This window comes from Plectropomus leopardus, chromosome 5, assembly GCF_026936395.1.
Source record: "Plectropomus leopardus strain MGB_pleo_1.0 chromosome 5, ASM2693639v1, whole genome shotgun sequence".
NCBI classification, from domain to species: Eukaryota; Metazoa; Chordata; class Actinopteri; order Perciformes; family Serranidae; genus Plectropomus; species Plectropomus leopardus.
The window spans coordinates 20,700,049-20,722,980 of record NC_142180.1 but is presented as its reverse complement, the minus strand read 5'-3'; the positions used below and the strand labels follow the sequence as shown (position 1 = coordinate 20,722,980).

General features: G+C 41.4%; 1 protein-coding gene across 24 annotated transcripts in view; it reads right to left on the bottom strand.

Moving 5' to 3' along the window:
* Nucleotides 1–21,541, bottom strand: part of adgrl2a (adhesion G protein-coupled receptor L2a) — a 107,140-nt gene extending 85,599 nt beyond the window's left edge. For 8 of the 24 annotated variants that reach the window (XM_088077690.1, XM_042516166.2, XM_042516199.2 and 5 more), the window contains exon 1: nt 20,879–21,537. The gene's annotated coding sequence lies outside the window, so the exon portion shown is untranslated. Of the gene's footprint in view, nt 1–14,971; nt 15,110–20,878 lie in introns of those variants that run through there. The other 16 variants (XM_088077682.1, XM_088077684.1, XM_088077689.1 and 13 more) reach the window with 5 other exon arrangements.
* Nucleotides 21,542–22,932: the final 1,391 nt, after the last annotated feature.

The following is a 22,932-nucleotide window of genomic DNA, read 5'->3' as shown; positions in this document are numbered from 1 at the left end:
TCCACCCCCGCGCCCAAGCCAAACAAACAAACACTACCAAGCAAATGGTCATTTCTCTCTCTGTTGTGACTGACCACAAACCACCTTATCTCTCCAACCTCTCCCCTTCTCGCCTCCTCCCTCCCTCCCTCCCTCCCTTACATCTCCACAAACCAGAATTCCTCTCTCCCCTCCTCATCCATACCTGTCCCTCAAGTACTACTCTGTTTGAATGTTTGTTTTTGCTCTCTTTCGCTACAAAAGCAAATGGCCTCCTCCCTGTCATGGATACAGTGCTGGCGCTGTGTAGGGTGAAACCTAATGCCTACCTGCGCGCCCAGGCATGCGTTTCACACTACTAACGGCTCCCTTTTGTCTCTGTGTTTACACTGCTGGGCTAAGCTCAGTCCTCTCACTCCCATGAACCATTAGCACATTCACCATGGGATATGGCATCACTCTGGCAACAAGGCACATAGGACCCCATTAGAAACTGTTTTTTCTCCCTTCTTTTTAGCACATTCAAAAACAACATGCCATTTTTTCCCTGTGTCTACAGCCTGCAATTGTTTGTTAAGATTCAAGGGACAGTGTTATCCATCATACTAGCAGCTAACAAGAGAACTCAACTGAAAAGACGGCGAGGAATTCTGTTTGTCATGTACAGTCAGAGCTGCACAAATCAGCTTCGGCTTGCTCCTTCACTCCGGAGAATATCCACGAGCCTGAGGAGTCTTTGATCTACTGTTTTTGTCTGACTTCTCAGACAGTGTAATAATTCATTGCCGAGAAAACATGCGGCACTCACACATTAGCCAACAAAGTTATAATTAAGCTTGCCATAATCAGCTCATCTAGTATGACATTACGCCTCACCTGAGACCTCTAATTTTAGAGCCATTTAAAAGAGGTTAACAGGAGCAGAGCACAACCAGCCACAGTGTATTTAGTTTCAATGGAATAATATGCAGTCGTGAGGCTCGACAAATGAAAGTTGATCGCAGAGACCAAACATATTGGATTCTGACAAAACCCTTGTTTTTCAGCTGATCTGTGCATTTGGCACCAATTAAGTTCATCAGGCAAAGGGGCTTCAAATAATCAGCCTACAATCGAGGTTCAACAGAGTACAACAAGGCCCTAAGCTGATTGTCTCCACAATAAAGCTGTATAGTGAGCATATAGACTAAAGGAGCTTCATCTGCGTGCACAAAGTCTTAGCTCTTACTGTTTTGTCCACTTAGTGAGACAGACAACACTTAGATCCCACACACATTTGCATGATGATAATCCCATTCAATCATTATATTTTCATGCGCAAAATAATTTACTGTGAAAACTCAGATTAAAGTATTAGTCTGACGAAGGTGTATACTTAGTTCACAATAACCAAACACCCCCGGTAATAAGTTAACATGAATTCTTTGATATTTTAATTGATATACAGGCTAAAGCAGGATTTATACTACTGCGCTGAATCAATGCCATACAGTATAGGCTCTTAATAGATGCTTACCCTATACGTGCACATCCCAAGAAATCTAATAAAAAGTCGACGCAGAGTTGCTGTTTATTATATTAAACTGAAAACCATTCCCCTCAAAGCTGTTATTTACTTTTATTGGATAAGAAACAAAAATTGTTAAGACAATAAAGCCCCACAAATGAGCATTTTAAGTCTTGCTTGTATTTTTATTTGGGATTAATATGAGAAGAGAAAAAGTCAGCTAGCCGTTAGGCATTTATGCAGTGTTAATAAATGTCATAGGCTTATGTTAATAACATTAGCATGCTGTCTTTGTGGGGAAAACATGTTTTGCAAAAGACTCTTGTTTTGTCTGGGAACCTTATGTTATAATGGAGCCAAATGTTGTACTTTGGTTAAATATTGTCTTAATTAAGCCGTATTTTATGTGTGATTTGGGTGTGTAAGTTGAATTAATCAAATTTCTCAGAAACTCAACACAGACGCATAGAAACCCCGCTGCCTGCTAGTGTTTTAGAGGTGTAATTGCAGAGCAACACAGACACACAACCCCAAAGTATAAATGCTCACTATGGCATAAACCATTTGTGTAGGCTACAGAGTAAACTCTGCATGCAGAATATGCACAGCTGTAAATCAGCCTTAACAGGAATATTAGCCTAGAATAGGAAAATGAAGAAACATCTTCGGTGGTAGTTACTTTTAACATCAAATTATTACAAAGCAGTTCCACATAGGCACCATGACTTGAGGCACGAGTTGTAGCATTAAATTCGTTTCACTGTCACTCAAAAATATTAGTTTTATTTTCCCACCATCCCTAGCCTTGTCACTCTTTTATCAAATGTGGTCTCACTTTGCATCTGGTTCACTCTATGACCTCTGCGGTGCGTGCACAGAATCAAAACACACACACTATGGGATACACCTGCCAAGTGCAATTTCAAAGACTGATGCTATGCCTACTCGGCTTCTGACCTTGACGCATGTAAGATAACCTGGTTAAGGTTTTACATGGTAGTTGCAATTAGTGTGTTGCCTCACGCTGGTTGTAATTGAGGGATTGGAGTGTGCACACACTGCAGTGGATTTCCTGAAAACTCACTGAAAAGTACTATGTTTTGCATAAACATCATATACCCGTGTACCACATTAATTACAACAGGATCAGGTTAAAACATGTATTTTAGTGTATTTGTGTTTCTTTGGTAACTGCAGGTGTTTGTGTTTACACATGTAAACAAACTATTATAAGTCTCAGCCTGAGATAACAGTGTTGAATCAATATGATTATTCTTCCTTCCCCGTCATCATTGCTTAGTGTAAAAAAAAGAGGCAGCGTGCTCAACAGACCTCCTGTGTCAGAATGCGGAGACAAAGACAGAACGCCTTTACACAGTTTTGCCTCCGAGGCAGTCGAGACCCCCTGCCACGAAAAAAAAAATGCAGAATGTAGATCCCTAGTACACGGGGATGGGTGTTCTGTAAATCGATGATAACAGTCCTATACTTTAATATATTTTGTATCATGCTGTGAGTATTTAACATGCTGAGACACCAAAGGCGCAGACTAGAGGGAGACTGCCGTTCTCATTAAATGTGCTGAGGTCTCCCCTCTCAGCTGGGGGTTTCTTTTCTCTCTCCGCCTTGAAACAGAAACCGACGGCGATCATACCTTGACTGTTTTCATAAATAGCCCTCGACCTGGGTGTGATCTCCGAACAGGGTTTAGCATCTGCAACAACGTGTGCTGGGGTTCTTATGTGTGGTGGGCCGATGATGAAGAGAATCGTGATCAACATGGCTGCTTCTAATGCACCAGACACACGAAAAAATGCAATTTTCTGTGACTGTTAAGCACAGATTGCTAAAATGTCAACAGGCAACACACTGTTTTGGCTAAATATGAAGTCATTGCAGACATGTGTTTAAGTACTCTGAGAAATGGAGAAGCCACAGGGGCGTGGGCCCAGAGGCTTTAAACATATGTGTGCCTGATACATTCGCAATACAACAGAATGCTTTATAATCGACAACCGAGTGACTAAATTGTGAATTGCGGGATCCCAGTTGGAGAAAAAAATAAAAGGCTTAGTAACTGGGAGGAAGGGGGTTATTAGAAGGGAGGGGAGGAGGGCTGATTGAAAAGGACAGTTTGAAATTTGAATGCAGCGGGGGTCTGAAAACAAGAGGCAGATGTCAAAGAATGCCGGGCTTCTTAGACAAAGCTCCTGGTTGTCCCTCTCTGGCTGTTAAAGGGGCCAAAAGAGAATAGAGGAAGAGTTGCCCCATTCTATAAAACGAGGTCCCGGAGAATAGAGGGGGGGGACTAGAATAAAGAACCTGAGTGGGGGAGGGGGGGTCGAGTTACAATGAAAGATTGACAGCTTGCAAGTCTTGCTTGACCCTTGAATTAGCCCCTGAGCTTTCAACAAACCTCAAGAAAGAGTCGGGATGTTAATTGTCACGGAACATCACAGGGATGCAAAGGAAGGGAAATATGGGGCCGGAGATTCACAGAAATGTAAATCAGAACCAACAGACCACCACATGTTGAATGGAGGGAACACATTTGGTTTCTATTGGGTTTTCCCAACAGCATCCTCATACATGAATTCATACATACTATGAGACTCCTCTTATCTCTGTTTCTCTTACCCACTTTGAGGGAAAAACTGAAATACCTGGGGACACAGGGCTCAGTCACAGAACACTCAGCCTCAGCTGTGGAGGAAATATATTCCCAAAAGAGATTGTGTTCCTGCTTTGACACTGCTGAAGATGTACAATTTGCAAGCGTAAATCAGAAAATTCGCACTCCAGAGGGGAGAGATTGGGCTGGTGATCGGATGAGTCTGGAGCCCCACTGAGTCAGATATGGGGCAGTGAGAATTCAGAAGCTGACCCCTCTGCTGAGGGAATGATTGAGAGCAGCACAGGGCCAAAGGAGCTGAATGACACCCAACCAAACGCTGTGTGACTGCTGGTGTCCCAAACGCAGGCCCTGACCCTGACAGGAGCTCAGCCAGAGAAATACCAGGTCAAACACGCATGCTGCGCAACAGGACAGCTTGGCTAGTTTCGGGAGGGGGCTGAGGGTGGGGTGAAGGAGGGAAAAGGGGGGGAAACAAAGCAAAGCATGACAGTTTTTCCGTTAAAGGTCCAGTGTGTAGGATTAAGAGGTATATATTGGCAGAAATGAATAGAATATAATAACTATGTTTTCTTTCGTTTTTAATCACCAGGAAAAAAAAGAGTTGCTGTTTTAGTTACCTTAGAATGAGCCATTTATATCTACATAGGGAGCAGCTATGAAGACTGCTATGTTGCATCGCCATGCTTCTGCAGAAGCCCAGAACGGACAAAGCTAGCTCTAGATAGGGCCATTTGAATTTTTATTGTTGGCCAGCGGAGTTAGCAAACCTCCGTGACAAGCAGCTTATAAAAAACACTTTAATGTGAAACTGCTTCATTCAGTGTTTCTACTGGTTTAGATCACCAGGTCTGTTTGTTTTGGAGAGAGAGAGATGATTTTAGCTCCCAGTAAAAACTACCTAAATGTCCAGATCTTCAGTTATCAGAGATAAAAGGTGAGCACACATAAGCAGTTCTGGGCTGATGCCAAACGGCATTGAAGAGACACTAATTTGTACCGTGACACAACTTTATTCTGTGTTTTTGTCAGTTTAAATCACCGGGTCTGTTTGTTTTGGAGAGGAAGAGACCTCTGCGAATAATTTGGATCCTGGTACAAACCTCCTAAACAACCAACACTGATAGAATTGTAACAGGGAGAAGTTTCAGCCGGTTGCAATCTGCAATCCTTACCGCTACAGACCATTAAATCCCCCTAAATCATACACGGTTACTTTAAAGCTGTTATATAACATTTATCATAACATCATGATCCAAAAATAATATCTCAGACAGTTCCAACATATTATGGCCAGAGATGTCTGATTAACATCCCTTGTAGTTACACTGTATTACAGGCTCACAGTTGCTGATCATTTTCAGGTATTACCTAACCCATTTCATCATGTGAGAGTGCATAAAAGCAATTGTTTTTGAATCTGTGGATCATAATGGTTTGGATTAAATGAATCATTTGTTCTTATGCAAGCCACACATGCACAGAAAATACAGCACCATGCAAGAGAGCCGAAGCGTGTGACATAAGCGTGGCGCTTGTCATGCTCATTGCTCTTAGTGTTTGCACCATTGATCATTTTTATGAGCCACTCAATTAATCGATTAGAGTATTCCCCACTGGTCAGGACATATGGCTACTAAATAAAACAATCACAGTCCAAAAGCTCCTACACTCCCACTCATCAATATATTTATGGAGGTAAAAAAGGAAGTATTGTCAAAAATAAATTGACAAGATGGATTAAAAAATGCAGGTGTAGTTTTAAATGTCAGAAATCCCTGGCCATCAGTGGAGATTCCTTGATTTAAAACATCAATATATAATGTGTTTTTTAGTGTCACATGTTATTTTCCAACTGTATCCCTCAGCGCTGACTGCTACTTTGCCCTCTGCCTGAATATATATGAAATCCTTAGCCTCATAATCACTTTAGCAATGCAACAAAAATCCTATTAGTGCTGAAAGATACCTACACCTGTCTGTCCACATGGATTATAGCCAGATAATTTGCCACGGTAACAAAGTTTTAATACAGGTTCCATACATTTTTAGTTGTAATTTTGATGTTTTACTGGGAAGTGAAGTGGATTATCTCAAATGAAATTTCAAAATGTCATTTCCACTTGCTGATAGCACAAAACTATTCCTTTCAGGTCTGTTGAGATAAGAATGATTCAGCCAGGCCCGTTAAACGGTGTCTTTGCCAAATGTTCCTCCGCTTAGGAATTAATAGGCTGACATTAATACAGCTAGATAAATAGGAAGGTCAGGAATGGAAGCCCTGCCATTATATGGGCATCTCATGGTGATAGTACCTGCCAATCAAGTCCAATAAGTCCTTGACACGGCACAATTCACCTTGAAATACACAGAGCGCATGCAATATGTAGCGTATATACTCCCCTGTCCAGAAAACCAATCCAATTAGTATGTGCACACAAATACTTTGCAGGACTGTTGGTCGGAGAGCACATTAGGACACCAGAAAGGAAACATTTGTTGTGTGATCCAGTTTGCCATGGCTAAATTAGTCAAAACAAATCAGGGATTATACAAACTGAGCTCGGCAGTTGGCCCAGACACTCTCCCAAACTCATCTTCTCAATTTCAACATGAGGACAATCATTGTTGCGTTCATGCAAAGATAATACAATGTGGCTGAGAAGAGGAGAGCAGTGGGGACAAAAAACAGCACAGTCCCAGCAGCGACACGAGCATCAGGTAAAGAGTCATTCATGTTGCTTGCATGAAACTGAACTATAGTGAACAAATAAACAGTTGAGGTCAGAGATTTGCCCGCTGAGGTCACTTTCACTGAAAAGCTGTTATTGAGTTCGGCAGCTTGTGTCATATATTTATTTTTAGTGTTGCCTCTCATCTAAAACAACATGTTTGTTTGTGGAAAAGGGACCGAGCTCTTTTGGAGACAAGGGGCCCTGGTTTTAGTCTATGATAATAATGCGCTGTATTTACTCGGATATGCACCAGTAAGCAGCTTTGGCGACCCTCCTCCCTCCCCCCCTTCAAAATGAGCAGCTGAATGGTTAAAAAACCTGCTCCATCCTTCTATTAACGACCTTGCCATCAATAATGCACTGTGATCGTGAGGCGTTATTAAACAGGATGATTAATTTTTAAGGCAGTGGGCAGCAACACAAAACATGAAGAACGTAACGGAGAAGATGACTTGTGAGAGGCGCGTTTAAAAGGGCTGCAGAGCAAGATGGGAAATAAGCCATTTATCCATGTCTTTACTTGTTCTACGAATGAGAAACAAAAAGAAAGAGCTGAGCAATTATCTCAGGGAGCAAAAAAAAAAAAAACTGGGGGGGATGTTTTAACTCCACCTTGAAAAAGATGTGTCATTAAGTAAATCCTTGGCTTACACTGAATGTACAATCCTGAGATTGAGTCACAGCCCATTCTGCACAAGCCACATCTCAATTCTCTAAAAGCTCCAAAATCTGTCTCTTCTTTGTTTGCTCTACTTGTTGAGCCACATCTCCTCCATTGTGCATGGTATATTTAACAATGGCTTAATGCTATCTTTTACCTGGATTCACCTCATCATTGCAACTCGAGCACCTGGACTGTATTTTTCTCCTCAGTGCATAATTGTGCAAAACAGCAGCAAAAAGAGAGAGATGTTCTGTCTTTGCAAATTTCTAAAATCACTTCAAAAATGCTAAAAATGCACAAACTTGGAAAGCAGTGATTGTCTTTCTAAAGTAGGGGATATTTTGATTTTTGAAGGGTGCTAATTCTTTCAGATCAGAGACGTAATGTGGCTGACCTTGGCTCAGTGTCTAATTGAGGCTTTTAACCTTTCTGTGGCTCAGAGGAAGGACAAACAGCCAAAATAAGGGACGCCACATAATGTCAGTCCTCGCTAAAATAGAAAACAGCACAAGGACCTTACCCTTACAGCAGAAGCAACACCACACAAATTATTTCTGCAGTGGAGTGGATCCACTGTAGCCCACTTCATCCGAGCACGTTTCTATCCCAGCGCTGCTGTATCTATTTTCAATCTAAAAAGATGCCATGAATGCCTTTTGTCAGACAGGGGAAGCGGCGTATGTCAACCTAAAACAAGGTATAGCGCTGTGTCTCGTCAGGAAGCTCAGACAAAAGAAGTGGGTGTAGTCTTTTTTTCCTGAATGCAATCACTTGTCAGCCCTAAATCTTCACTCAGCACTGCCCTGACAGGTAATGGTGCTTGTTGAGCCCCATGACGATATATTGACACTTGTTTATGTTTTTTTAAATACGATATCTAAAAGGCATTTAGCCGCTGCTCAGAATAATGAGCGCCTTACACGCATGGCTGCACAATTAAACGTTTTCTTGAGATTTTTTTTCTTTTTTCAAAAATAAAAGGCAAGCATCTTGTATCACAGTTATACTGCAAGTAACTGAAGTTGGATATTTGAGGCTGCATCATTAGATTTCCTCGCGCAGTTTCAGTGTCACCACTCCTTGCCCTCTCCCCACTTTCAGCTGTGAAAGAGAGAGGACAGTTTTGGGGCTGAGCCTTCTCCACAGTGTTCATTAGCATAACATCAGCACTGTGTGGGGGATTGTGATGCAAACAAGCTCAGATTGGCTCATTCCAACCCCCTCTTTTAATAACTAAGGTGCTATAGGATCTCCTGCCCGCTCACTGTACAATGGATCTTTGGGACTGACAGAGAGCGAGAGTAGATTTTTAAATAAGTTTCAACTTCAATTTGAGAGATGCCATCTAGCAAACACTTGGCTTACACTCAGTGGATGAGAGTGAAAGCTGCTCTTTGCCCAAGTCCAAACATATGGCATACCACAGGAGCAAGATGATTAAAACAGTAAAAAAAAAAAAAATAATGGTTTGCTAAAGAAAAAAAAAAATCGCTTTTCAAGAATATGCTCCCGCTTCCAGCTGACCATGATTCAGGCATGACATGATTAAAAAAAAAAAAATATGTAAATGGGTCTGTGGCTTATGTTATCGTCCCCTGCCACCCACAGTAGGACAGCAGATACAGCAATCACTGCTTCTGCACCTTGTGTATGTTTAATATGTGTTTGCTCTTTTTGTGATAACAAAAGGGGGGGAAACAAACAGGGTTTTCTTTTTTTTGTTCTTTTTTTCTCTCTCTCTGAATAGCTGGACCAAAGTCAGGGAATCTAAAGACACAAGGAGAGAGAGAGAGCCGGCAGATTCAGGAGACTGTCAAGCCGACTGCGATAAAACATTCACTAGGAAATTATCTCCCCGTCATAAGGCCCTCCTGTTTTGAATACCAAAGGGATTCAAATTCCCAAACAAACTCTGAAAGGTTGACCAATTTCGTGCTCTGCCAAACGATAGCGGATTGCAGCGCTGGGGTCGCACCTTTGAACCACGGCGCTGGAGGTAGTATGAAGATTTTAATCTCTGTATCTCTGCATAGGTAATCCACTGAAGTGTAATTGCTACAGCTCTAAGTTACACAAAATAATGACAGGAGAATAAGACTCACTATGAATATGAAGTGAGTGTGATAACAAAGTCCCACGTTGCGAGAGGAGGTAATATTTCGACAAGGGCTCTTGCTGGGGAGGAAAATTCTCCTCTGAACAAAAACAAGCGTCTCTGTGAGGTCGTTTCTTAGCACTGTGCACCATTCAGAGCGGCGCAGATGAAAGATTGTGTTTTGTTTGACTAAAATGGCTGATCGATGATATCATAGAGTATGATTCACCTGTCTTTGGCCTGTTTCTGTGATCACAATCAACAATTAATGTCTCATGCATAAGCTGTGGTGATGTGCAGAGTACGAAACAACATAAAAAAGACATGAGATGCTCTTTCAAATGTCCAAAGAGTTTTGCATTTTACACAACTTTGTTAAATTTCATGCAGCCTGGTGGTTTACATGTAAGACACTTCCTTGAAATCACACACACAGAGTTTAACCTTTCGCTGTTGCCCCCCTTGTGCTACGACGTTATTGAAAATAAGTAAAAAGTATTGCAAATCACGGAAAACCAGCAAGTCAAGTGTGATAAGACTGGATTTACGCTTAATTATGAAACATTTTAATACTTTATCATCACAATTTGCAGACAAACTCCATATGCACGCAAACATATCCTTAGAGGTTCATCTATTATTGCAACCTACAAGATTTTGGATGATTATTATACAGTATGTTTTTACTTATCCATCTCTATGTATAATATTTTAGATTGTCACATAGTAAATTGATGTTTTATATTTATGCCTTCCCACTGCATGTGTGAAATGTGGTTGATTGCAAGAGGGCTAAGAGCACTTCGGTGTAGTTACCGAAACGTCGCAGTACATTTCTTTCTTTTGCAAGTTAGAGAGCGTGTGGGAGTTTTCCTGCAAATTATGTCCTACTCGCCCCTCTCCTGTTCACCTTTTTTGAAATAGATGTGCAAAGTATTCTTTTCTTCTGATACGTTATCGTCAACCAGAGCAGGTTCGATGAAACAATTCTTGAAAAGCCGATCAAAACTTCTCACTTTGAGGAACAACCTATGTGTTTGTGATACCCTGAAACACAAATGCATACAGTATATTAATGAATAACTGCTCTAAAAAATACAAACTTAACAATTATCGTCACTAAAAGCGCTGTCTTGATTTGCATTCCACAAAGTTTACTAAAATGCGACCTAATGAAAAAGAAAGCGCGCGAATAACAACCACAGGTTACAAGCAATGATTCACTGTAACTTCAAAGGAGATATTCTTGTCTTGCTAATAAATATTCAGCCCTGTCCTGTGAATATTTTCCATCTCTGTCATCCTTCTATGTTTTATACACCAAAATATCCTCAGCATCAATTAGCAGTTTTGTTTGGGGCTATCACTGCATGCTCCAGTTGTATGAATCGTGTTATGAAAGCTTCATTACACATTTCGGTCTTGGCACAAAATGTTTAACTTCTGTTAAAGTTTAAATGTGGCTGAGAGAGAGTCTTGTGGCGGTGACCTCAGAATACTGTCCCTGAGTATAGTCTGCGCAGCCCTCCCTCTGCTACACTGCCTCCATTATGCACACGAACCTACGAGCCTTTCAGGTGAGAGAATAAAAGATCCCTTTTTTGGCCCTCACAGTAAAGTGAGTAGGCGTTGCGGTGTCTGCAACATTCACCATCTCTCGCTGATTGTTAGACTCAGCTTCAGTCTCTGGTAGCTACATTTCAACACCACCACATACACACCAAAAGTTCCCGGGGTTCATCATCGGCAGATCCTTTAGAGCCATGCTAAATACTTTAACAGAACGTTACTGCCTCACCTCTATACTAGATAGATGTTATCGGGTAAAACATGGCAAACTTTTCCATCCTTTAGGCGGGTCTCGGCCTCTTCGAGCTGCAGCTCCACACCTACCCCCGGGCCTGCTGGACCTATTTCTGATGGTAATGGCTGCAGGAGCCGCATCCTGTCAGCTCACTCCAGACTCACTAGTAATCAGCTCAGGCTGATGAATGACGGAAATGCCACTGGCTCCACTTTTTGCAACGACACAAATGCCCCCCATTTGACTGTCCTCTTTACACGGCTTTTTTCCTATTTCCATCAACTACTACAGAATAGCACTCATCACATTGGTTCAGCGGCTGATGCTGAAGCTAAAAATGAAAAATGTGTTGCCGGGCACAGATGCAGTACTTGAGAATTGTTACAGCTTGCTCAGAGCTTTCTCTCTGGTCATCATTTAACCTTACTTTCATTTTATCAGAGTGAATCATGAGGGAAAAAAAATATATGTTTGGCTTAATGCTCCTTAAGTCGTTTCCTTTATGATCACAAGCAGGTATATTGCAGATTAACATTAAAAATGTTTTATATGCTTGCCGATTTTGGCTTTTTGGGGTTTGGTTTATTACATGATATCGGCCAATCAGCGGCTTCTATCTCCAAATAAGGAAGGCTCTTCAAAAAGTAATTTCAGATTTTATAGACTGTTTTTACGTAGTTGCAGTCAGCCACATAAAACAGTCTGTAAAACCTGAAACCTGACTTTTTGTTTTTTTAAAAAGATTACAATTACACTTTTGCAAGCCGTGTAAATCCCAGAACTTCGACTACTGTTCATTAGATGGGTCACAGCGTAACAGGGCGAATTATACACCCAGAGTTGTTACCTGGAAACTAACTCCTGAATAGCTGTTCACTTTTTTTAAACAAAAGTAATGGTAGACATTTAAGAAATATTCAAGCTAATTATTGCGCCGCTCTCCTATCAATCTAAGAAAAACAGCCTTGTCTTCAAATTTGCAATGACACTTTCGCCTAACCAGTCGGAATCAGTGGTCAGTGTTGAGATAACATTTAAAAAAAAAACATGTATCTCAAAATATTTGGATTATGACTTTATTGATTTATTATTTATCAGTGATATAAATGAGATTTTATTCACTTTACTTACTTTTCCGTAAGGGGGAAAAAAAATCCCCTCATTCAGTTAAATAAACTATCAAAAAATCTGAAAATGCAGTCACAAAGTTGGAAAAAACACTATTGTCCTTACAAGTTGCACAGGTACAACAGATCGAAAGGAAAGCGGCGCAATAATTATCTTGAATATTTTTTTTAATTCTTACCATTACTTTTGTTAAATAAAAGTGATCAGTGATTCAAGACTAAAAATAACAACCATCGTGATATTAGCTCTGATCTGGTGCATAATCACTAACTGGTTTGTCATTTTGTAGCTAGTTTTTTTTCTTCTTTTTTCTTGCTCCACCACATCGACATCTCTCGCATCAAGTGATAACACACCAGGTGTGAAGTAGAAGCTGCAGTTCTCACACTCATCTTAATTGCTAAAACCAGTTTGCTGGGGACTGAGTAGCTGAATTAGACAAACAGGTCGGTCTAATGGATAAAGCAGTCAGGGTATGTGTGATTTATGGCAGAATTCACACCAGCAGAGCCGCCTCACACCTCATTTAGAAGGAGGCATGATGAATTATTAGGGCAGCCTTTATATGGTATTTCTCCTGCGCAAATGCCAAAAAGATCACATCGTACAGACGCACCAAGGTGTCAATATTAGGCATTCCAATTGTCATTATAAATACATGAATAATTTGATATCTCCATCTACACATACATCCAGGAGCTCGACTTATCTGCAGTATTTAAGATGTTCATTACCTAACCCCCCGGCAGTGGAGGAGGAGTTGGATCCAACAGGCAGCAGTGAATGCCAGGCCTGGCACAGCTGTACAAGCAAAGCTGTAAAGAGACGTCACCGGCCACTGTCGCTCAATCTTCCCCTGTGTTAATCCCACACTATCTGCATTCACGTCAGCCCCTCTCCTCGTGTCCCAGCATTGCTTTTCACACTCCTAACTTCAATTTGGCAGGAAAGTGGACATGTTGCATCACTTCTGCTGGCTGAAAATCCTATCGGCATTGTTCGCCTCCAATAATCTTTTTCGAAGACAGCATAATGATCCACGACTCATTTTTCTCTGCGATATATTTCTTGTTTTCTCTTTCAGGTAGTCACTGAAACCAAATACAGGATGTACAAAAATGGAGGTTTAATAATTCCAATAGTAAATCCTAGCTGTGTGACTTTTAACAGCAGCGTAGCAAATATGAGTACATATGAGATTTAAAAGCCTTTAATGCTGCTGAATCTCTTCTTAGCTGATCAGATCATCTTCTGAAAGGCCTCAATACACAAGCAGGGCGGCGTGTGTACAGAAGAGTCAGCTCCATTTATCTCTATTCATCATTTACAGTATTAAGGGGGAGACAACTTGCTGTCATATCAAACCCCAGGCTGTTACTGTAGCTGGACAAATGCGCTGAAGAATGAACACTCAAGTGGTGGTCAGGTTTTACTAAGCCAGCGCTCTTAAACCCCACTATGATTCACAGACAGGAATTTTATACCCAAGCTCCAACTGAACCAAATCCTGGCCCTCGGGGCAAGAAATTTTATTTTAACATCTCTTTTCTGCGCTGACATTTTGTCCCCTGTTTTCAAATGTTTTCCCAAGAAGCTTCTCTCCAGTTGACCCAAGCAGAGCCCATTGCCTCTGGCTTGTCACGGAGAGGAGACTGATGCGGTTCTATGGGCAACAGAGAGGGAGGCTCTGTACTAAGACAGCAGCAGGTGCAGCTGTGACAGTTGCCGTGTTGTTGCTAGCCCTACACTGTAGTCAAGATGAGGTTCACAGATGTAGCCACTCAGTGCAGTGGTTTATTGGCTGCCTGAAACAATGCATCTCTGTCAAGAACAACTCCTCCTAAGGCCATTTCAGTCTAAGAGTGCTCTGTATGAAACAAGGCGTAGAAAAACCTCATTCTGACACACAAGGTCAATTCTGCTCCACAGCAACACAATCAAAGCTCCCCTTGCTCTGCCAAAAAACAAAACAAATTCCAACCTGGAGCAATCATGCTGAAATATAGGCTTTTCAGACATATTTTCATGTAAAGGAACTCATCTGTCTGAAGCATGATACTATTATTTTTAATATTAATAATAATTAACAATAATAACTGTGTGCAAATTCAGCGTAAAATGATTTTTACTAATATGATCTAATAATTGTAACATTACGCAGTTAGCACAGATCTTTGTACTAATTATTGCTACAAGTATTGTCACTGTTTGTCAAAAACACATTTCTGATTAATTATTACCAAGCGTCTCTCGCGTGCATGCTTCTGACTCAAGCAAGTACCACCCAAGGCTGCACTTTACCCCCAGGTGCACCTCGCAAAACATGCATTCCAATCATGCGACACCTTCATAATATATCGCGCCTGCTTAAAATGAATGGCATCTATTTTGCCGTGGCTTTTTTTTTTTTGTGGAGAGAAAGCAAACCTGATTCCTTTCTTCAATCCAGACCCTCAAAGTAGTCTGCCCCAAGTCCAATCCAAGGTAGTGTTTTGTTGAATCTCAGAGTAGTGGAGATCTAAGATAATATGACTATTGTTTTCCTGTAAAGCACCCAGTCTCTGCTTGTTCAATTACTGGAAGGAGCCTCAACGAGGGCGGTTAAATCATTTGCAGAGACATTATCTACGCAGAGAGAGAGAAAGACAGAGAAAGAGAGAGAGAAAGGGGGGGAGAGAGGGAGGGAGAGAGGGAGGGAGAGAGAGAGAGAGAGCAGACATATGGGGCCAAACTTTAGTCTGTAGAGGAAACAGAAACATTTTTTGTAGACCACACATGGAGGGTACAGCGAGGATAAAAGCAGCAGGATTCATGATTCACTGCAGGAAATTAATAGACTAATACACTTCTCTCTGTTTCAATGCCAAAAACCACATAATAAGATAAAATTGTTTTCATTACAGGTGATGATGGATATCTATGCAGATTACCAAAATGTACACAGAATTTACGAGCGGGCGACCGCAAAGTTCATTCTTCCTCACATATGTCGCCTACAAACAAAACCAACTCACAAGCGCTCATCTGTCAGCGTGAGCAATCATTAAGAGATAATTTGATTGTTTTTTCAACCTCGGCAGTGTTTGATGTCTCTGGCATGGTAGCAATTGAACAGACAATTATTTTGTTGATTAGCTTAGTTTTTTAGCAAGTTACCATGCCTGTGATATTCCTCTGAAACTCCCAGACCAGACGCTCAACTCCATCTGACTTGGCAACAACATTGCAAGAACAAAGCTTCCAACACTACCCAACTAAATACTGTACAATAAAATAGTGTTTATCAAAGTCTCAGACTCCCAAACAGACCAGATAATCAAATAAGCATATAGGATGAAATATGCGGCGAAGCACACACTTAAAAAAGCGAGCACAAACATTAGATATAATATGCACCTGGCAAGATTTTAACTGCAAAGTAGCCAGCGCCTTTGGAGTGCATTCACTTGTTTTTTTATTTTTTTTTTGTACAGTATGGTTGTATTTGATTAATTAAAATCAACGTTTCTATTAAAAACATAATCCCACACACACACTTGAATATAGGTGAGCGTCCACGGTAGCTTTCTGAATTAAAACACTCAGTATATCAATAAGCGCACACGTAGGAAGAAGTAGCGAATCAAAATCCGCTCTCAGTTCCAATGTCACCCAATAGGAAGGCATATTCTTTGAATAGTCTTAGTTGGTTGGTGCTGCTTCCTCCTTTTTCGTTCAGTATTCTGGGGGAGTATCATATACCACTTGGTTGCTAAATAGTTTATAACTCAACAAGTATGCAAATCATTTGATAGCTACATCTTGCAGCACCAGTGAAAAAAAATAAAAACACACTGCCATTTGAACAAAAGTAAAATGATATTTCAATGTTGAACCCTGCTTACCAGTTTTGCACTTTGCTGGAACAATGTCAGTCTGAATACACTGAAGAACGCCCACAGCCTAACATGAAATTATTTTTTTTTTTCAAAAGAGAAAAAAAAGGCACAAGGAGTAAAACTTATCCTACTTGCAATGAGTCACAATTGTCAAGGACAACAGCAGTCTCTATATAGAGGAAATATATTGCTCTGGTGTGTTTACCCACACCATCCCTAAATAACAGCCCTGTCTTGTTGGAAAAGGGGCTTTTAAGTGTGGAAGTGCTTCGCTCTCCTATAATCCAGCCGAGACATTACTCCTTCCCCTGGCAGACGTCCGCAGATCCCCCCTCTCTCCCAGCCAGGCCTTGCTCTCGGCTGCTATGGCAGAGCCGCAATAACTGCTGTTTGCTTAGAGCCTTGTCTCCCAGGTTCTCCTCTGTCACACAGAAATTGAATATTTTCCCAAATAGTGTTGCAGCTGTGCACAGATAAGGACAAGTCCTGTTCACATAGCACGAAGAAAGAGACAGGGTCATTGTCTGTGTGTGTGTGTGTGTGTGTGTGTGTGTGTGTGTGTGTGTGTGTGTTGTCTCCTATAGTGTTAGTCTTATTTAAATTATAAGAAGAATATATGTAACAAATTAAATAAGGGTGACTATCACGCATAAAATATAATTATGATAGCATTTTTCAATAATTACAAATGTGTTTTCTTATTATCTTAAAAGATATTTTTTAACATTATTATTTTTAAGTGTGTAAAACTAATTATAAGTGATGTGACTGCTTTTATTTAAATCTGTAAAATAATAATGTGCAAAAAAAAAAAATTCAACTACGGTCATAAAGCCTTGGAGCTTTTTGTTGCACAACATTATATTGACAGATGTATTGGGAGTGACCTAAACACACACTGCTAATAGCCCAAAGCATATCTTATCCGAGACCCATGTTGTGTTTTCAACATGGTGTAAAATGCACAAGCCAATCGTTTTATGACTGGTGGACGGTTTTTATGACCACTTTTGCACTTTGCACTTCCTTTTTCTTCTAAAATAGTACCTTTCAGAGAAGCACAAAATGAGTGAAGCACAAAAAAAGAGAGATGCCAGATAAGCTCAGGGAGGCTGCCACTTAACCAGTGCACAGAGAGCTATGCGAGAGCCATCGGCTAATATCCATGTTGTTTCTTGTCACCAGAGTCTGAATTGACCCTTACGTTCCGCCGCCTATGTCCTTGCTGTGTAATGTTCTGCTAGGAAATTATTTAGGCAAGCAGAAAGTTTCACCTGCCATTTCAGGGGCACCGAATCCCCTGCCGCACCAGAGGCCTTTGGCAAGTGGAAACAAATGTTTCACAAAATGGCAGGGAGGGGAACACGCTGGCGCACAGCGTTTTACTGATTGCCAATCGTAAAATAAAATCAGTCATGAAAGGGGAGGTTTTTTGGCCCACCAAAGGCCTGCACGTTGTGTCAAATTTGCCATAGCTTTCTTTTACAGCCTTGTTTCTTCCCTTTAATGGCGAGCAGTTATCCGCACAGTATGACTCCATGTAGGTGGTTTAGCAACAGCAAAGATTGCATCTGAAAACACAAACCCACAATTTACACGCCAAATAAGCAATGGGATGTAAATCTGAATGATTTAACTGCCTGCAAACCTCCACTTCTGACGCATCCACAGCCTTCATCATTGGCTTGATTTTGCCAAGGAGTAGCTAAGGCGGCGTTCAGCGTGAATAAAGGCACGACAGCCCTACAATGTCACGTTATAGCACAAACAATCCATTCAGCCACAGTGCAACCTTTAAATCAGTCATATGAAGTTGCCAATCGCTACTCAGACAAAGACGACAGGCAGATATTCACCCTCGTGAGTGAGTATAACATAAAAACAAAAGTGTTGCCACTGGACAGTGTGTGTGTACTCATGGTGAATTCAGTCAATAACAATTTACCTTCATAAAGCTGGGTGGCAGTGCCTGGCTTGTTGTAATTCAAAAATCTGGAGATGCTATGAAAGCTGGGTTATGATCCGATTAGTGCACCAGTTCAGAGATCCGTAGATAGCACAAAACCTCTACTGGGCTGGAAATATGGCAGCCGTAATGTTACAAATTTTGATTCACTCGAAATGCACTCACCCAATCACACTCACTGAGCCCTGAGAGTCTCATGTGCTGCGGGAGTGTCACATAAAGAGTTGAGAATAGAGTGATATGTCGCATTTTATCTTCCCCAAACCCATATAGAAGTGAGCTGGGCTGTATTGATCTGCGAGTATGAACGCACAAGCAAAGAGGGGCAATCTGGTGCTCTGAGCAGATCAAGAGCAGCTGCAGTTCTTTGAAACCGGACGCACTTCCACTGAAACAAGGCTATAGACTGAAAAAGGTACTCTCTCTCACGCTGGACTCCACGGTGTAATGCTCGTAATGGCATGCTTGAGCTGAAGATATCAAACACTAAAACATCCGAGAAGATTCTTTCTTTTTATCCGCATTCACAAGTACTATTATTTCAAATGAGATCCTGTTTTTGGAGGCGTTTGTAAACTAAAAAAAATTGCTTCTGCATGGATTTAGGAACTCAGAAAAGTGCTGCTTTCCAATACATGTTTACGTGATTAGAATTTCATGTTATTTTTTCCTCCAAGAACCAAATGTTTTTCTCCTCCAACGTTACACTATTTGCTTCTCGTGACTCACTGTACAATTACCCAGTAGTGTGAAAGCTTAGACATATTCCCTCACACCAACACAAACAAATACAAGTGAGATTATGTTATACACAAGATGTCATACGGACCGACTTACAAGAAAGGGAGGGAGATACATGAGTCTTTCTCAGCTCACACACTCGCTCTCGAACCTTTCAGGCTCAGCTAAAACCTGTGGCAGAAAATACGGCTCCTTCCATTGTGGAAAAGGGGCTCTGACCACTTTGACATGCTAATGTGCTCCTTCCAAACAGCTGGAATTTGCACTTGCATTAATTCAAACATTTTTTTATGCACAAACACATGGAAATGTTCCCCAGTAAAGAGGCTTGGGTAAGAAGTGTAGCTTCTGGAGGCTGATTAAAGCGTGTATTAGCTTATTTCTTACACAGTCCTGGAAACTCAACTCTTATTCACAAATCGGCTGCCTTTGTATTTAGCTGAATGTCACTTTGTTATGTATGGCGAGGGAGATAAAGCCACTTCATCCTCCACACACTAATCTTTTGGTATATCTTTTCAAGAAAATAGTCTTGTTCAGTCAGGGCTTGTGTGTAAATGCATATTGATTAAAAACTACACACATGTTGCAGTAATTCCTCCAGTAGCAAGCTATGATCAATGTGTCCTATATAACAGACCAATGAGACACATTTAGGGACTCTAATCCAGGTAGGAATTCATAGCTCCTTCAGACAACCCCAAACACAAAATGAAGCAGAGAGCGTGTAAAGAGAGGGGCTAAATTTATCCCAATCCTCTGATCGATCACTGGAGATTGCTGCTGCGCTCCAGAGCTGCCATGCGTCAGCGGCTGGCCGCGGTGTGTTTCTCGGGCCAGGAGAGGCTCACACACCGCATGTGCGCTCCTGCTACTCTTTAACACATGGTTGACAAGACGCGTTCAGAATCCTAAATAATAAATGTGCAGTAAAAGGATCTAATTTTACTGCCACTCTGCGTCCACTGAGTAAAGTGTGAGCGGCCAAATATTCACTCTTTTTTGCCTTTTTTGGGGGGGATGTTTTGTTTTTCTCGCCCTGATTGATTTTCATTGCCGTTTCATCATCAGCTCTTTTATAGCCAAAAGTAATAATTACACTAGTAGATGAGACTGCTTTTCTTCTTTTTTTCCCTCTTTCTTTGGACAAATAGCCTAGGCCCAATTATAGCTATTGGATTAGCTAGTGAATGCTCAAGAATCACATCGACATCCTTTCTCAGGTCACAGCTTCCAGCATAAATCCCTATTCAAACCCAACAACACCATCAATGGATTTAAAAGAAAAAAAATAACCACCAACAAACTGCTTCAACTCTGGAGGCATAAATTGAAATTAAATGGTGCTTTACGTGTTCTGGTTCACATAAATGCGCTGCTCCCCCACTTTTTAATAGTTTCCATTCAGCCCAAAGTCGGCAACCGAACAAATCAACCCACATCTGGTAATGTTTTGATTAACCATTTTTCAATTAACCACGTTAGGACCGCTACAAAAAAAGAGTCGCCCTACTTTAAAGCCTTACTAAATTATGTCCCTCCTTGTAAAATTCGACCTTTTATTACTTTTTAAAAAAGTGGCTAAAACACCGTGAGACTCGAGTAAAGTCTCTGGTTTATTTCAAATGACAGAAAATGCACGGCTCTGAAGTGACCGAGCAATGAAAGAAAAGTTGTTCCACTCCACGCCAACTTGTCAAAACGCTGCTTAGGCTGTGATTTATAATGACGGTGCAAAGGAAAACTTACCTCTCTTGAAAAGCAGTGAAGCCAAACAGCTTGAAATCAAGTCGTGAGTTGCACAAAAAAATAAAATAAAACAAAAAAATGTCAGATTGTGGACAGAGAGTCTGATGGGAAGTCCTCTGCAGCGAAGAGTCTGCAGGTCTGAGGCATGCTCCCCTTATCTGGGACAGAGACTGGCTATCAGGCGGCGGGTCCCCCTCTCAGCCCGCACAGTCTCCTGCACCGGACACACACTTCTTCCATGGCAAGGTGTTGCTCTGCAGCTCAGTCCTGACTCATCAACACCTCGTGCACCTCACATTTAGTCTCGTGCTCTGCTTCCTTTTCACTCCCGTGGCAGCGACAACAAACAAGAAGCGGAGCTCGGGGACCCAAAAGAGACACAGTGACTGAGAGGGACAGAGTGTGTGGGGGCTTTCAGTGTCTGATGAAAAAAAGGGGGAGAAGAAGACCGATCTCTGTCTACTTTACGCGCCGATGCTGCTCTCCTGGTTTCATCTGACTGTGAAGACAAGTTTCAGCGGCTCGCCTCTGGAAAAGATCCCGCTCACAGTGTTGAGACACTTGGTGGAAGCAGCGCGGAGCGGGCTTCCAGTAAACAGCGCCAGTGCAGTGGAGAGCAGGCTGCCGTCTGCAGGAGCTGTCTGAGCCCAGGACTCCCTCAAAACCTGACATGGATTCCTGATCCGCGCTGACTCGGAGTCTAAATGTGCAGGAGACTAATCACTTCAACTTATTATCATGCCCGGAAGAAATAAGCTTTTTTTAAGAAAAAGATTCAAATACAGAAAAGAAGGAGGTTATCAATATATTTCTCCTCATTTTTGCCCTATTTTTCTGCTTAAAGATGCACCGCTGTCTTCCTTTTGGGCATGAGAGGCCCACATTCTGTCACAGTAGGCAGTCCAGCCTATTCAACCAATGACAGAGGACTTATTCTAGTGTAATACTACCGAGCATCAAAAGGAACATGGAAGTTTTTTTCCTCTCCACCCTCCTCCTCCTCACTCCAACTGGCCCCACAGGATAACACACTGGCCCGGGCAGCAGTGGTCAAGCTGCTGCTGGTGCTGCTGGTGTGTGGAGCCAAGTGTGTGTGAGTGTGTGTGGAGCCAAGCAGTTTTCTCTCCTCAATTGTGAGTGTGTGTTTTCTCCCCCTGCACTTTTCTTTTACATGATTCATGACACCATTTGGCAGTCAAGGGATTTTTGTCGGGCTGCTGCAGCTTTGACCCTTTGACTCATTACTGTAAGCTGCATATTATGTTGGTGGTCCACCATTCACTGTGCAGTGCATGGGATTATAGCTCGATCCGTGCAAGATTTCTATGGGACATTCCCAGTTGCAATGTACAATTTTAATTCTTATTATGGCTGCACAAAAAATATATTTCTCCAAGTTTGAAAATCAAAATTTCAAAGTAGCTGCTCTTTTTCATATTTTCATTAGGGACTCTATCTTTAAATCAGGATCTGAAATAAATTTTTTTTTAAAAAACAGCAAAAACATTCAGGTTTCTTTGTGCTTTTGGTGAAAACTTGGAGTATGTTTTGATCTGGTCGAGGAATTCTGTCCAGAAACATTATCAGGCAGGACGTGGGTACACACCTGGCTTCAATAAAAACTGTCTTTCACCCACTATGTGAAAATGTGGAGTTGAGTCATGCTTGCCAGGTGAAGGTGAATGCAGCAGAGGGGCAGACTTATGTTTTCATAAGCATAATTTTACATAATAATACAGCCTCTTTTTTTTTTGCATGGGACAAAAAAGAGAAAACAGATGTAAAAAAAGGTCACCCAGTGGCAGGCATCCATATCTGGAGAAATGTTTATTTATAAGCGAAGACTAAAAACACATGTGGTGTCTCTATGGCTGCAGTGTTGAACAGCTTAAACTGCCATTTTGCATGAATTCATTTGAATCTGCTTCCACAGATTGTCAACAGAGGGCATTAGACTTGTGTTGCTATTCTTCTGAATGGGAATAAATCACTGAAGTGTAAAATTCACAGCCAGATTGAAGACAAACAGGTGAAGACAGCGATATCAGCCTGAA